At 44.9% G+C, this 15,123-nt stretch overlaps 1 long non-coding RNA gene across 1 annotated transcript; it reads right to left on the bottom strand.

Moving 5' to 3' along the window:
- Window positions 1-324: 324 nt before the first annotated feature.
- LOC147346950 (uncharacterized) lies at window positions 325-14,356 on the bottom strand. The gene is made up of 2 exons (XR_015152762.1): window positions 13,667-14,356; window positions 325-2,427 (listed from the first exon to the last, which is right to left on the bottom strand). It is a non-coding gene; the product is annotated as an uncharacterized LOC147346950 (long non-coding RNA).
- Between the last annotated feature and the right edge of the window lie 767 nt (window positions 14,357-15,123).

The following is a 15,123-nucleotide window of genomic DNA, read 5'->3' as shown; positions in this document are numbered from 1 at the left end:
CTTTTACCCAAATGATCTCTGCTCATCTGAGTGGAAAATCCCCTCCTTGTAAGGTGAACCCGGTCATGTTTGTTCTCAAATCGCTTAATCCTCTCTGAGTCTGAGTGGTCTGTCACTGTGCTTCGGGATCCCGCTCTCTCCCACGGGAGATGAACATCTAGCTCCTGGGGAAGGCAAGAACCTGGAGGCAGAGCCAGCTGGCCAGCATCCTACCCCTATTCTGGGATCGTACCAGCACGCTGCATTTAAAGAGATGCGCAGAAATAGTCAAACCAGAGATCACAGGATCTCATACTTTGTGTTTAGAATGAAAAATCAAGGTGATCACTTATTAAATACATTTTTATTGAACATCAGCTTAGTTTCAGGAACATTTCAGATACATTGTCAAAGACTTAGAAGTTTGTTCTGCACCCAACACTAGTTTTATGCCTTTACATTTTCATTTCGTTTTCATGAACACCTCGTGAGGTATACACATCATTAATATCTCCATTCTACATATGACGGAATCTGGGCCTAGAGAGGTCAAACAATTTGCCCAAAGTGGCACAGCTGGTGACGGGCAAGGATCCGCCAGTCTCATTCTGGTGCCTGTGTCTGAACTCCATACACTATGGCTTTCCTATACTTAGAAGGACACATTGATTACAGATGTGGTTGCAGACTGGCATCTTGGCAGTGCTCTCAAATGAGTTTTCCAGGCAGGATATTTCCTTAAGGTAAGATGGTCAATCTCATGTATGAACCATTGATTTTTTTTTAGTAAAACTTATCACATACTAGTAACACATACCAGAGTGAAGGCATGCTACATGATAGTAGAATAGTTAGAATATAAAATTACTGTAATGAGGTTTCACTGATTTTTTTTTTTTTAGTTCTTCTTTCTGTTTTTTTTTTTTGTTTGTTTGTTTGTTTTTAAATCTGGTCTTTCCCTTCCAGTTATGAGTGCCTGTGAACACAACTTTGTCTTTGAGCTGTTGTATCTACAACAGCCATACACCAGCTGCCATTGGTTGGGGGCTTGTATGTATTTCTTGCTAAGCATTCCCTTTTAAAATTCTCAAATCGACTGTAAGTATTATTGTCCCCATTTTACAGAAGAGGAAGCTAAGATTTATATAAGGTTAACTGAGGCTCAGGGAGGCTACACCAGGACTAGTAAACAAGAGGGGCAGGATTCAAACCTGGTCCCCCTGAACCCCCAGGCACATACATATAATCACCAAATAAGCTTCCCTGTGCGGAGACTTGGTGGCTCCTGGGCATCGTGAGACCACACTGGTGTCAGAGGACAGAATGTGAACGCAGGCTTCTGTAATACCATCAGCAAATATAAGCCTACCTAAAGTACTGAGCATATCCTGAGGAACACTGTTAAAGATAGACATTATTTTGGCCACGCCATGCAGCATGTGGGATCTTAGTTCCCCAAGCAGGGATCAAAGCTGCATCCTTGCATTGGAAGTATGAAGTCGTAACCACTGGACTGCCAAGAAAGTCCTAAAGACAGAAATTTTGAAAGAGAAATTGGAAGGCAGGTCAGGATCCCTTCTTTAGTAGCAGGTAAAAATGATTGTGGGCTTTCCAACTCCCTTACATGTATTCTCATTCCATTCCTCATAAAACCATATGTGGTAGGTACAATGGCTGTTATTATTCCCATTTTATAGATGGGAAACTGAGTCATGTGTATATTTCTTAGTGAGTAGCTCTCTTTGGGTGGACTTGTTAGTAGACAGTGTGCCAGGCTTATATAATGGGCTGTGTAAAAGAATTATGTTTTGGTTTGACAGAAAAAACCAAAATTCTGTAAAGCAATTATCCTTCAATAAAAAATAAATTAATTAAAAAAAAAGAATTATGTTTTGGAAACAGTCATGCTGTGACTTGCAATTCCATTGCATTGTGCTATATTCATAGATTCAATTTCTTTACTTAGACTCTTAGCCCCTTTGAGCTGGAGCCCCATCTCCTAAGGGTCATGCTCTCCCCTGGGTGGTCCAGGGCTGAAGCACAGCCCATCCTAAAATCCTTACTGTGTGTCAAGAGCACGTGAGTGGGTCTAGTTGCGGGTGCAGGCACAGAGCTCTGTGTGTGGAAAGTAGAACTCTGGCTCACTTTTGAAGCCAGGGCTCCCTTTTTCTCCCTTCCTGAGAGCATGAGAGTGTGATAACAAAATCAGTCATTTTCTTAAGAGAAACGGTAGTAGGTACTTTCAGCCACAGAAGGCGAATCTCTTCTGTTTCTCCAAGGACTGGGCTTTGCCAGCCCTGCTGTAGCTGGTTGAAGGGGACCAAACCTCTCAGGAAGACGGACTTGGTTCCGTTTGACCAGCCAGAGCAGGGGGCAGCTCCTGGGGGAGGTGACTGCAGCCTCTAGGGCGAGGATTCTTGGTGTGTCCCGAGCATCCCTGGTTCAAGCCTGCAACACAGAAGGAGCTGGCATTAGCATGAATCAGATCCCGGGAGCTTGCCTTGTCCAGAACGCTCTCTTTGGATTTGTGAAAACCATAAATAATTTGTATTTTGCATTGCACAACTTTATGTCTTTTATCCTTATTCTTTTTTCAAATATGAAATTGTGAAGAACTAACATGATATAGAATTGTAGAATTTGGAAAATAAAAATCTCCCACATTTTTCGCTCCTCTGATTTTCCAAAACAACATTCTGAAGTAAGCTTTTGAATATCTTATATCATAATGTTTAAAATAGTTTATAATTTTAATTCAAATGCAGTATATTTATGAAAGAATAAATGTAACACGTGTGTAAATTATGACACATAGTGATGAAATTAATACCAACAACAAACAACTGTTTACCTTAGAAAAAGAACTGGTGAAATCAATACTATTGAAGCTTTCTGCATGCTTTTCCTAGTTTATCTCTTTAGTTTCCCCTCATAGGTAATTATTATTCTGAGCTCTGTTTTTCATACAATTTAAATGTTCTTCTTTATAGTTTTTACCAGAATAAAATATTATTTCCTAAATAATTTATTGCTTGTTTTTTTTTTACATAATAGTATCATACAGGAGGTATTCTGCTATAATGGTATTTTCACCTAAAATGATATTTGTAAGATTTATCCATATTTTGTGGCAGCAGTCATTTATTAATTTTAATTATTTTTATAGCTTTCTACTGTAAGAGTATACATCAGTTTCATTAGTCATTCTCCAGGTGATAGACAGTGAGGCTGTTTGGTTTCGACAAATGGCCAGAATTGACTAAATGGTTGTCCCATGGAGGTTGGGAAATCTTTGATTCTTATATTTTTTGAAGGAGAAGTCTGGGCTGCAGTGTGTAGGAACCTGTAGGCTGACCTTGCAAAGGAAAAGCAACGTTGACCAGTCCCAGACATCTGACGGTGGGCCCAGAGACCTGGTAAAAACTGCTCTTCAGGTGATTCTGATGAAGCTAAAGTCAGAACCACTGTGTGAGCAGAGGTACCCACTGGTTTCTCTGTGTTTTTGGGAAAGTGTGGCCAAGGGGTCAAGGAGCTGATCAAGGAGGATATCTTCCCCAGGAAGGTGGCCTGGCTATCTTCATCATGCATTTGAGCAGGTGAGGGAAGAGATAAGAAGAAAGGATATTTTGAACAGTGCTGGGAAATTGCTCTTGGGGGTGGGCTTGCCAGCCCTTTTATATCCCCTTCCTGATGAAGGGAGTGAAATGAAGCAGAAAGCCTGTGGCCTTGGAGTCATACTTACCTGGGATCAGATCCCATGGATGGCTCCTGGCTCTCTTGCTTTTCAGAAGTTAAACCTCAATTTATGCCTCTGTGCAGTTGGGGGAGCATACCTACCACACCGACTTGTTGTAAGTCTTAGTGGAAACAAAGGAAAGAGGTCCAGGGGACCCTTTCAGGGGTCATGGGAAAGTCCTAGGGACAATCCCCACTGCTTCTGAGGTCAAGAGTTTCACTCTCAGTGCCAGTTTGTCCTTTAAATGTTTCCCTTCCCTTGACTGCAAGTATTTTCATTTTGTCTCTGAAGCTGTGGAAACCACTGACAGGAAAAAGCCGAGCTGGTTTGCCTAGCCAAGCAGACCTCTGCCAGGGGCGTCCCAGCTTGAGAGCACTGCCTGGGGTCAATAAGACACCCCAGAAACCGAAGTGCTCACCGAGGCACCAGAGAAGTGGCAGGTGTGACAGTGGTGGAGGACCAGGGGTCCCGCCAACTGTGACTGGTCCAGAGTGATGCTGGTGCAGCCTTTCTTGTTCTGAATCCCCGCCTCCTTGGCTGGCATCCTGCAACTCTGCAGATAAGTACCTCATCTTTACCCTCTGCTCCTACCTGTGATACAGGTGTCTTGCAGCCACAGCTTATGGTTCACTAGCTCTTCCCCTGGCTACTGCTATCCTAGCCCAACAATCCTCTGGTTCCTTCTAAGGAGCAAGGGTTAGACAGGCAGCCATGCAGGTGGAGGTCAGCCAGGTGGAAAAAGTGCATTGTCCAGCTCATCCGTCAAGCCCCTGGCACTGCAATTTCCTCAACTCAGGACACTGGTCTTCATCACCTCTCCCCTATTCTTCATTCACATCCTGCCGCACTCACACATTACAACCCCAATTTCTGAGCAGATGACATTAAATAAATCTTAGGGTAGGAAAAGGAAAACTATCTCTGGAGCAGGTATGATTTAGAAAAGGGAAGGGCTGTCACTGAAAAGAAGCACAACTTGGAGGTATCTGCCCATTTTACAGGTTTGAAGACAAAGCAATGCTTGTAAAAGAAGGGCAATAATTTTCTTTGGGAGATAATGTACTATCATATACCCATGTCAGCAATTTCAAAGTAACATGATCTAAAGGAAGGGTTTCTCGACCTCGGCATATTGACATTTAGATAACTCTCTGTTGTGGGGGCTGTCCTGTGCATTGTAGGGTGTTTGGCAGCTTCTCTGATCTGTGCCCACTTGATACCGGTAGAACTGCCTAGTTGTGACAACCAGGAATGTCCCCAGACATTGCCAAATGTGCCCCAGGCGGGGGGCTAAATCACCTCCAGTTGAGAATTGCTGATCTAAAACTGTAAGTTTCTCTGTTCCATCCTGTAGCTGCCCCATTGGTAGTAATTCTCCCACATTCTTCTAAGTTTCCCCCAATTTTCAAGGAGCCCAGTTTGGCTGCCCTTGAAGGACATCTGGTGTCTGGAAGAGGCAGGCAGGTGATGTCACCTGTATTGCTGCAGTCCGGGGAGGGGTTCAGCCCCTTGTGCTCTGGGTGCTGTCGTCCAATGGGGATGGCAGCCTTCAGTGCTGACAACTCAGCCTTCACCTGCCATCGGCTTTGTAAACATGGTGGCCCCTCCCTTTGTCCTTTCCTTCCCTCCTTATCCCAAGCTCTCATTCTGGGGCTTCTCAGTTCCAGTTAACAGCCCCTTCCTGTGTATCTCAGCACACATCCATCCAATCTTGCGGTGTCTCCTTTTGTTGTTTGGCTTGAGAACTTGTAGTAGAAGTTTAGTGTGGTCCCAGCCCTCATGTCACACACTCACCCAACAAGAAGGAAGCAGAGCCATGGGATGCAGGAAGCCCCCCTGAGGCTGGGCATCAGTGAGGGAGGGAGATCCTTCTCAGAGCTGGGATTAGCTGATGGCTAAGCCTTGGGGGACCACAGTTTCTCCTCATAACTGAGGCCTTCCTCTCTACTTCCACCTCCTTCCTGGTGTGGGTTCAGGCCCTTTAGGCTCAAGGCTGGGAACAAAGGGGTTCAGGGAAGAGGAGAGAAAGGAACTAAGCCAACTGGATGAATGAATCTCTATTCTAACACCTCAAACCTTTTCCATAGACAGCCTCTGTCAGTACTGCTTGGTAACAGGTTGTGATACAAAGAGGAAAAGACAGCAGAGCAGGGTCAGGGGACTGGCTGTGTGATAAGGCTGGATCCCCTGAGCCTCCCAGCTCCTAGCCATCTGCAGTGAGAACCCTTGGAGATGCAAAGAACTGCCTTAACACACCAGTAATGATGAAGCAAAGTGATACAGCCAGGTATGAAGGCTTTATGGTTCAGTTTGGTTGATAGAAACATCTTTCAGGAGCAAAAGGACAGGAGGAAGGAGCTTGGATGGTGAGGGCTGACCTTGTGACAAATCTTCAGATGATGTGTGCTCTCCTCGAATGAGGAGCTAAGTGTGGGGAGATGGCCACGGAGGGCACTCAGGGACCACAATCAATGTGCCTGATCCTTGGGTGGAGGATGAAATCTCAGGAGGGAGAGAAAGGATGTGGGGAGGACTCCAGGCAAGATTTGGAGGCTCTCCCTTTCTCAATGAGGATGCCTGTGGGCACAAGGCCGGGATGGGGAAGAGGGGACCAGGTGCTCTGGGTGGGACCGTGGGGCCGAGGAGAGGCGCTCGCCGAAACCACACACTTCCTTACATTCCATAGCAAAGTAATCCGTATGGGGATATAAAGAAGCATGTGGCCTTGGGAAGCAGTCTTGGCCCCTGCCTGCTTCCTCCATCGTCCGGATGCAGCCCCACATCTCAGATGGGGGCCCCTCCCACTCTTCTCCTCCTCTAGGTGCTGAAGCTTGGAGGATAGGGCTCCCGGGACCTCACGCCATCACCCCAGCATTCCCCTCAAACCGTCCTGCGACACATCTGTTGTGAGGCACAGGGGTGCTTTGGGGCGGGGTGGGGGTCCAGCCCTTGCTCTACTGTTTGCTCAGGAAAAAATGGCACCCAAGTTTCTCTAGCTTATTTTCATTCAGTTATAATGTATCAAAACTTTTATTATTACTATTCACTAGTTTGCCTTGGTTTTATACAGGTCAATATGATTCTGTTTTAACATTTGGAATCCCATGAAGGAAAATTAGAGAGAAAGAGAAAGAGAGGGAGAGAGAAAAAGCGGGCGACAGAGAGCATCCTACAGAGATGCTATTGTGCACATGCGCAGTGAAGGACCCCTGCTCGGACCGTACCAGGCCTTCCTGCGCTTCCTACTGTGTGTCTGTCGTGGGCACAGTTGATGGGCTGCAGCTGCCACGCAGCATTCTGAGCACCACTGTGGAGCAGATTCTGCTCCCCCTTGCTCATCACCTGCCCTACTATCCGTGAGGTCCAAGCTGCAGAAAAGTGAGGGACGCTGGCAGCTGGGGAGTCACCCACAGTCTGGACAGGCCACCCCGGCTGAAGAGTGATGGGGTTTTTCAGCTTCAGAGGATCGAATACTCTGCCAGGAAACAGAGAGAATGCAGAGGGAAGAATTGTGCCCCAAGGAAGGTTTGGGCCTCACAGCGTTGACAAGGGCAAGCAATGAAATCTAGTAAAAGTAACACAAATAAGAACAAAAATGTTTTCAAGCATGTTCTGTATGACAGAGATGATTTTTGGTGCTCTGACAAGTTCCTTGAATCCTCTCTACTCTATGAAATAGCTGTTAACCTTCATCTGGTTTTACAGTTCGGGGTTGTAGAAATGAATCTGTTCACACATATGTAAATGGTAAGCCCTTAAAAGAGTGAATCAGGTTGGAAGGACAGTCTTGGATCCACCCATGGAGATAGGCTTGGAAGTTGGGAATTCAACGGGAAGCAAGGGAAGAAAATGTCTATAGGTTTTATACTCTGTGAACATTGATTCCTCTGCAGCTGTACCCTTGAGGTGGTGGCTTATCTACCATACTTTTTCTCAGGAAAATGACACCCCAGTCAAAATCTTTATGGCTGATCTCAGGAATTATCCAATAACTCATTTAATCCAATCCAAGGGCTTATGAGTCAACTTCTGCTGTGAAAACAAAGTTGTCCCCCATAGTCAAGTACAAACAGTGTGAGTGAGAATGTGGGACTGTTCTTTCTCCCCCAGGTTTGGGGGCTGTGGTCAGTTAAAACAAGGGCTGGTGGGGAGGAGAGACAGAGCGACCAATGAGAAGTTGTAGCTGTGCCTTTGAGATCAAAATGTCTCATCTCTTCCACTGAACCAGAGAACTCAGAGTTGAGTACAGGTTCATTTTAACTGGTTAAATCCTTCACATCTAGATCTGAAATGCCATGCATGGCACATGCTTTTCAGGAATGAGAATTTGCATAAGTGAGAGAGACTGAAGTTTTTGGTCCTGAGAACTAGAAAGAGCCAGTTTTAAGGGACCTGTCCTTCATAAACCAGCTGAGAGCCAGAAGTGATTAATTCATGTAAGGATACAAAAAAAAAAAAAATAATAAATTTCCAAAGAAATGATGCCAGAAAACCAAGACCATGCTAACCATCGCTGGGGTGAGACTGTCTCTAGCATTTGGATGTGAATTATTTTGTCTTTTGGTCAAGCCCAACCTCATATGGTCAAAAGATTATTTAAAAGTTCCTTTCAACATTTCAGACAAAACCAACAATAAACTTTGAAGAACCAAATACTTGATTGTTTTGAGTCTCATTTTCCTTTTCCACGTCATCTAACTTAAAATATCAGGAAGGAAATTCATGGCAATTCATGGAACAGATGTGGAAATGAAGGGAAAGGTAGGCTGGAAAAACAAAACAAAGCAAACAGCTGTAATAAAATCAGAATCTTTCAGACCAGCATAAATGGGAGGAAAAATTCTAGGAAAGGACTATAAAAACATGTTTCTGAGTTTTGTACAGGCCAATGGACATTGATACAGCAATTGGCTTTAGGTCTTTTTCCCAGATTATTTTTTTAGCTTCTTACCTGCCCAAATCTCCTGATTTTGGCTGGTGGTGTTAGTAGGAAGGATGGGGAGGGATGTTGTGTCACATGGCCACAAGTGTGCTCTATGGTGTTGGTGAAATCACTACCCTTTCTCTTTCATTCCTGTAATAGTTGTATAACTCCATCTGCCCACCACAGAGTGGGTTAAAGATTAATGAGATAACACATGTGGAGGGTCTTGAGTTTCATAGAACAGGCTGATGGCCGTATAAAATGTCACTCAACATGGTATTGAAAACAAGATTTATTTTCCCCTCCTTCTGCCCTGTAGTCAGTGGATCACAAGACTTAAATTTCACTTGTTCTTGAGAAACTCCATTTAAAAGCATTCAGAACTTAAGTAACAGTCAAGGTAGCATGAAAAGCATAAGCAGAAATTACAGTTCTTTCCTATTTCTTTCAGCAATCAGGGCAGTACTTGAATATAAGTGTCTCAGAAACAACATGAGAAGGAAGGATGGTGGTTTCCCATGAATGGCCTCAGAAAGACTCTTGCATTTGGGCAAAATCAAGGATGAGCTAAAACAAGGAGAGGTCTGAATGATAGACAATGGAAGCTTCAAGATTACTGCTGGCAGAGGGGTGTAGGTAGGAAGGACCTGGCTTGGGCATCTGTGCATTCTGGCTCTGTGACTCTGAGCAAGCTACTTAACCTCTCTGAACCTGTTTCCTCATCTGTAAAGTGATTGTAATGCTACTGATCCAACAGAAGGCTTCAGTGAAATAGATGGATGTACAGTGCCATGAACCCAGTATTAGAAGTCTAATAAATGGTCTCTATCACTCTTGTTACTACTATTCAATATATTCTTTATTAATTAATATTAATATGGCAGCAGAGACTACCCACTCCATGGAAGTCCTTATGTCTGACCCATTTTAAAGAGTTTCATCCACATGACAGTTGTACAAGGGGTGGTTCTAAGATATTTGGGAAAGCTTAAATATTTTTAAAAAATACATCTTTCACAATTTTGGTTTCCCTTATTTAAAAAAATCACATTTGTAATCATTTCGTATGTCTGAAAAAGATTTGTTAAGGAAGGGAATTCATCAGTATCATATCTGACAAGGATCAACAGAGGTTCTGAATATCCAGAGCTCTAGTCTCATTTTCAGGACTTTTAGGAAAAGACATGAACGGTGAGACACTCAGACTGTCCCCTTATCCATCTTAAAGCCTTGCCCTCTGACGACAGAGCTGACCCTACCTAGTCAGCCCTGTGCTGGATGAAGAGAAAGCAAGACTGCGGGAAAATCGCCCCCATTTCACTCTCTGAATTTCAAGTAGAAGCATCTTAGTTTTCTCTCTCCCTTCTCTGCCCCATAGAAAGGCCTGATAAAAGTTTCTTACAATAGAACCCAAAAGTTGATGCTTTTATGGGGATTAGGATCCTTCTGGTGTCTGCAGGAGGAACAGTCCACACAGATGCATCTACCCTGGGAGTCTGAGCTCTTGTGACCTGTACTGGAGTCACTGCCGGTGTGCTCAGTGGCTGCCATGAAACAGAAGCTATTCTGGAGTTCACCGAGGCTCAGGCCAAATTATTTGGGGCTTACCATCATCTGGCTGAGGGGGTAGGAAATAAAACAGTGGTCCCTCCTTTTAAGGCAAGCCTAGGTTAATGTGTGGAGACAGAACCTTATTTTTCCAAAGGCTCAGCCAGACATCTTGCTATTTTTAGAGGACTGGCCAGTCCTGAATGTTGATTCCATCATGGGCATGAGCCTGATTTTAACTTCCCAGGGCCAGCCAAGAGCAAGGGCAGCTCCCAAACCCATCTTCTCTCCCTGCAGGCACCCTGCCACTTCTCTCAATGGTATTTCACCATCACTGCCATGCTTACCCTGTTTCTCATCAGAGCTGGAGGGCTGAACTGATACTTAGGAGGAGGCTGGGGCAAGGGGATGAGCAGAGAGAGCTGGCATGATACTAAGTCACTTACTTCTTTATGCTTCCAGCCATTCTGTGAAGTACCTTTCATTACACAGGATGAAACTCACTCCAGCAGGTTAGATAACCTGGAGGCAAGGAGTGGTTAGGAAACACCCACATCACACAGCTGATAAATAACTAACCTAGGATTTGAAGGACCTCTTTGATCCAAAGCACACATTCATTTCATGTGCTGTATATCCCAACCTCATCTGAGCCTAGAGCCATAGAGGCACCTATTAAAACCCCTGTTCCCAACAACCCAGAGCCACAGAATCAGAATCTCCGTGGGACTGGCCCGACATTCACATTTTAAACAAGATTCTTCTAGGGGATTTCTAGGCTCTGCAAATTGGGGAAGAACAGCTCTGGGAGAGCTGCTTTCAAACATAGAGAGAACATTAGAATCATAAGGGAGCTTGTTAAAAATGCAGGTTCTTCTGTCTTGCCCGCCAAAGCTCCTGAGAAGCCAGGGAGCCTGGACTCAGGAATCTGCATTCTCAATTATTCTGCTGAAAGTGGGCAGAAGACTTTGAAAAACAGGGACCTAATAATAAATAAGAAAGAGAGAAGTAGATACTAAAGTAATGAAATCATTTAATACTGGAAAGGACTCATTTGACAGCAGTCCAAGGAAAATTATTTAGTTTGGATTTAAGGAAGAATTTCTTGCAGACATGACGACAAATGGGTGATCTCTTTCTACTATGTGAACAGTGAACATATTAGTAGCAGAAAGGGGAGCAGGCACTGTGGTCTGTACCTGGCCACTGACATCTTATCTTTTCCATGTTCCTGAATCTCAGCTTCTACCTGGAATGTTCTTTTCCCTTTGCTTATCTTCACTAGTTAAAATTTCTCTCAAATCTTAGTTCAAAAGATACTTGCTCCACGAAGTTTTCTCCCAGTTTCCCCTCTTCTTCTTCTTTGTTTCTATTGTTTGCACCTGTCATTGGGCATGCATCACATCTCACCCTGCTGTTGGATTCCCTGGGTACCTGTAATGCACACGTTTCCTCACAAAAAGGGCTAGGACCTGACAGCTTTGTTTTTGATTCCCCACACTGCTGCTCAGTGAAGGCCTTTTGCTCAATAAGGGTGGAGGAGATAAAGCCATCACCGCTGTTACTCTTACTATGTAAGTTTCTCAGCACTGTAACAGGCAACTTTTATTAAATATTCCTATTTTGCTGATGAAGGACACAAGGCACTGATTGAGAGATTGCTGTTTGTGGAGGGGTCTCTTTTAGAAGTGATAGCGCTGTAGGCGACCAGAGTCCCGCCTGTAGGGAGATCTGAGCTCTGTGTTAAGGAAAGAGCACTTTAAAAAACCTTAAGCTTCGAATTTGGTATAACAAAGTCCCCTGGAGGGCTGGCTAAGGCACAGAATGCTGGCCCCACCCCAGGAGTGCCTGACTCAGTAGGTCTGGAAGTGAGAGAAAGTGAAAGTTGCTCAGTCTTATCAGACTCTTTGTGACCCCGTGGACTGTATAGTCCATGGAATTCTCCAGGCCAGAATACAGGAGTGGGTAGCCTTTCCCTTCTCCATGGAATCTTCCCGACCCAAGGATAGAACCCAGGTCTCCCATGTTACAGGCAGACTCTTTACTAGCTGAGCTATGCCTGAGAAGCAGTAAGTCTGGAGTGGGATCCAAGACTTGGCATCTCTAACAGGCTCCTGGGTGATTCTGATGCTGCTGGTCTGGGAACCACACTTGGGGGAGCCACTGCTCTAGTTTAATAGTATCTGAATAATTCAGGGGCAAAGAATCAGCCCTTACATTCCGAACTTTCTAAAAATGAGGAGGTGAGGAAGAGGAGTAAAGCCATACAGAAGCCAGAAAGGCGTGAGCTCCATTCAGGGGTGAGGTTGTAGGAGCTTTCACCAGTGAGGGTGCAGAGAGACACACAACACTCCAAAGACAGAAGCCCAGTCTATGAAGTTACTAACTGACTAAAAGAGTTTTCAGTTTGAGGGGTTGTACACAACTGGGGGCCATTTCTTTGGCTCCCAATTCTTACGAATAAACTTCAAATGGGATTTGCTGAAGAATGGATATAAAATGAGGTGGACATTTTTTTTGGGAAGCTATCTCAGCAGAGGGTCCCCTGACATATGACCTCACATTGTACTTGCAGAGGGATCATAATGATAACACAGCACAATAATACAGAATATTGATAAAACTCTGTAGCTCCAAAATCTCTCTTTTTTTTTTTTTTTAAAAAGTGCACCTGTTAAATTGAGTGAAGATCAAGAATCGCTTAAGATCCAGGGAACACATTAGAGAATCTGGTTCTTGTCCTAGTTTTCCAAAGAAGTACATTGCTCAGGGACTTCTCAGTTTTTTAATAAGATGGAGCACTTCATATTGTTATAGTGGGGACGTCTGTGGGGTCATCGGAAGAAAATGCTCCCATTCAGTGATTATTTGAGATACATGACAGATTAGAACTGCCTTTGCATTGCTTTGAAGAACATTTCAACATACATTCAAAATAACCAAGGCACTGAAAGGGCAAGAGACCAGTTCAAGGTCACAAGGTCCGAGTCTCGTTCATCCCTTCCCCAAGTCCACCTCTTCTTTAGGCCATGGAGCAGCCCCTAGGCGACTGTGGAATCTCTACCCTCTTCATCAACTGTCTGTTCCACCCACCCTCCTTCCCCTCTGCTTTTGCTTCAAGCCTCAGCACACAGAATCGGGTTCACTGTCGGGACCCAGCCAACAAGTCAGTCCCACACACCAATCATGTGGGCTGGGGCGATTTCTCTCCTCCAATTCCCCTGGCCTGGCTCTGCCTGATGGAGCTGGATTCCAGCGATGTCCTCCCCCGCCCCTGTGGGATGCAGATGTGAAGCTTCACCTGCTTCTGGAGACACCGTGGAGCTGGCTTCAGATGACAGAAGCAGGCTGCCCGCAGGGCTTCCCCAAAATGCACAAAGAGAGAAAGACAGATGGGCCAGGCAGGAACGGCCAGAGGACAGTTAGAGGAGAAAGCCCTCCCCCTACCCCACCACCCGCGGGAGCAGCTCTGTACCTACCTGGGGAAAAGTTGCCGCCGGGTCCCTCCTCTGTATGCCTTCTTCCCTGGCAGGCTCCAGCCCCGTGGAGGTGTTTGGAGCGTGGATTTTTTTTTTTTCCAGAGCTAGCAGTGTTGGCTTGCATTTCTATGCCTTCCTGTCAGAATTCTCTCAAGGAAACAGCAGCTGGTGAGCTCAGAAATGTCAGTCAGAATCTTGGCCTAGTTTGGGGCCTTGAAGATTCTTGCAGAAAGTTAAAAAGGTTTCTGGGCCAGTGTCTCCTTTGGGTTTTCCCTCTCCTGCTTCTCACCTTTTCCATCTTCTATTTTATTTATTTATTTATTTTTCATTTTTACCTCAGGAACTGGCTACTTAAATCGCCTGCCTCTGTCTTTCTGATGGTTCCCTTTGGAGTCTGGCTATGGCGCTTCTCCCAGTCAGCCAAACTGCCTGGTGATTTTCTAAGCATTTAGCTTGTGCGCTTACTCCTTATTTTATCTCCTTACTTGTTCCCTTTTCCTGTTTCCTCCTTTTCTCTTCACGCACATCTTTTTAATCATCATTTCTCCTTATTTGTGTCAGGTCTGCTCACTGGCTCTTTATCCCTTTCGTTCTTTTTTTTTTTTTTTTCCCTAGCTTTACCTCTTATTGTGTCCTGCCTAGCTCTGCTGCCCCCTCTCCACCTGTTCCCCGGGCAGGCTTGCTCTCCGCCTTCTTCGTCTCTGCCCTCAGAAGGCCAGCCTCTGCCTTTTGTACCCTCCAGCCCTCCGCCCACCCCCAGCACGCTCTCCCACCTGTTTGTGTCTTTTAAGGGCCTTGGTCATGTCCATGCCTTCTGTCCACCTCAATCACTGCAGTGACGGGCCTCTGAAAGCTGTTAAATGACACCTCTTCAGCTGTCCCCTCGCAAGGAGAAATGCCCTTTGCTAAACCCTTTCTCACACAGACCAGTCTAGAGTCATGCTTCTGTTTATGGAATACCCTGTTATTTTCAAGAGTACAGAACAGAAATTTATTTCAAGTGAATGAATCTCCATCTCTCGGCACTAGGTTTCTTTGAAGTGATGTTAATACATAGCTTTTCTGGTGGCTCAGATGGTAAAGAATCCACCTACAATGCAGGAAACCTGGGCTCAATCCCTGGGTTGGGAAGATCCCCCACAGAAAGGAATGGCTAACCATCCAGCATTCTGGCCTGGAGAATTCTATAAACAGAGGAGTCTAGCAGGCTATAGTCCATAGGGTTACAAAGAGTCGGACAGGACTGAGTGACTTTCACTTCACTAATATGTAACACCTCAGATACAGTCCTTTTAGCGTGTCTCAATTTTGGCCACTTTTCGAACCAGAGAGTGCTCCTAGTGGACTTATGGAAAACGTGGCTAACTGGGGACTTGAAAAGATGCTCAGTTGTGTATATTTAGTATGTCTGTATGTGTGTGTGTGTATGTTTGTGTATGTGCTCCAGTTGCTCAGTC

The sequence above is a fragment of the Bos grunniens genome, chromosome 23 (genome assembly GCF_055505025.1).
Source record: "Bos grunniens cultivar Pamir isolate PY7600 chromosome 23, Bosgru_T2T1.0, whole genome shotgun sequence".
NCBI classification, from domain to species: domain Eukaryota; kingdom Metazoa; phylum Chordata; class Mammalia; order Artiodactyla; family Bovidae; genus Bos; species Bos grunniens.
The sequence above is the reverse complement of the archived record's forward strand: the minus strand, read 5'-3'. Positions and strand labels throughout refer to the sequence as shown.